Below are 1,919 nucleotides of genomic sequence, written 5' to 3'. Positions count from 1 at the left end.
TGGGGACAATCTTGTAGTTATTTGCATTCAATTCCACCAAAGTAATAAGTGAAAAGGCTCATTGATCAAATTTTCAAATAATCATTTAAGTAATCCACTGAATCATTGTAGCAAGTAACAGTAAAATCCAAAAATGAAATTAAAATGTAAATAAATAATTAGTGACCTAACCAGAAATCTGTTCGCTAAAAACTTAAGAGAGCCAGATACAAATTAGAACAAAATAATACAATTACCATAGAGAACAATTACCAAAAAATAATAAAATTTGGATAAACTGACTTGAAAGTCTTTTTTTTTTTTTTTTTAAATTTGAGAAAATTATTAGTAAAAGAAAAAGAAATTGTGTGAGTTCAAATTAAAATCTAGTTTTAATTATCTATTCAATTTTAATAGGCGGTTGATGAATGTGGTTTGGCAACAGTTATTCATCACTTTAACTAATTTAACTGTTTTGTACTAACAATTATGATAATTGATAGATATTTGTGTATGATTTAATTAACTAATCGAGATGGATAATTGTCTATTTTGGTATTGAGTTATATTTAATACGAATATATATATTTAATTAGAATGTGTTTAGTTTTAATTGAGTTGGATAAAATTTAAACAATTTAGTTTTATTTATTTATTTTTTTGGTAAATGATTTGGAAGTTTGAAAAGATTGAAACTTAAACGAAACCACTTTGAAATGGTTGGTTCGGATCAATATCAAAATATTGACGGATTCACATGGACCCAAACCAATAGTTAAAAAAAAGCGATTTTGATTCGATTTTAAAATTTAACGATTTTATTGTTTAGCCTTAATTTTCATAGTTAAGTTAGTGTTTATTTGTCAAGATTTTTTAAAAATTAAAGCAAAAGTAGAAGCTATTGTTTTTTTAGAAGAGTTTCCGAATTTTGTTTGAGGTCCTGTTTGATATGATTTTTACTTTTGCTTTTGTTTTCTAATTTTTATTTTATTTTATTTTATGTATTTATTTAAAGGAAGTCATATTAGATCAATTTAATTTAAAAATACTTCTAACTAAAAAAAAATTATTTTTATAAAATTAACCAAATGAGTTCAGAAGTTAAAAAAATCATGTCAAATGGGCTTTAAAAATTTTTCTAGCCAGTCAAAAGACTTACAAGTAATAAAAACGAAGGTAAAACCTTGCCAAAAGTGTCGCTAGTCAAAGTCAATCACCGAAAAAGAAACGCAGTCGTATCGGGATTAACTACAGGACAATACAAACGACGCCGTTTATAGTTAGATTTTCCACCTTCACACACTGAAAAGCTTCTCTCGGCACCACAAGGGCAAAAGCACAAAGCCTATGAAATGAAAAGCCCATTTTCTCTTTAACAAGTACGATCCCCCTCCCTCTCAATATTATCTACTCCTATTGACGGCGTAATTTGCCGGAATAGCCCCCTCGATCTCACCGTCACAATCACGAAAAAGCCGATCACAGTCGTCGAAATAAAAGCAGAATTAATTTATTTACTCCTTGATTGATTATATATACGTATAGATAGAATTAATAATTGATGATGGAGGATTATATGAGTGGGAGTGAAGAAGATTATTGTTTCTTCGATCGAGAGGAGTCGCTCGACGGACTCGAGAACGATGACTCAGATTCTAAATTTGTCCAATACAAAGCTCCTTCCTGCAAGGTATATTGATATATACACATATTCTTACTTTCACTACACATGTACGATTTTTTACATTTTTTAAATATTTTTAGGGACGGTTGTGAAGCTAACTTATTTGTATTATTTCTGTGATAAAATATCAAATTATATCCTTAAGTTGGGAAGGGAGATTTTTTGGGTGAAACGACTTTGGTATCTGGTGCGATTTGACGAGTTTGCGGCAGTGAAGCTTAATATGCTGATTTTTTTGTTTTCTTATTTGACATGG

The sequence above is a fragment of the Olea europaea genome, chromosome 3 (genome assembly GCF_002742605.1).
Source record: "Olea europaea var. sylvestris chromosome 3, O_europaea_v1, whole genome shotgun sequence".
NCBI lineage: Eukaryota > Viridiplantae > Streptophyta > Magnoliopsida > Lamiales > Oleaceae > Olea > Olea europaea.
The sequence above is the reverse complement of the archived record's forward strand: the minus strand, read 5'-3'. Positions refer to the sequence as shown.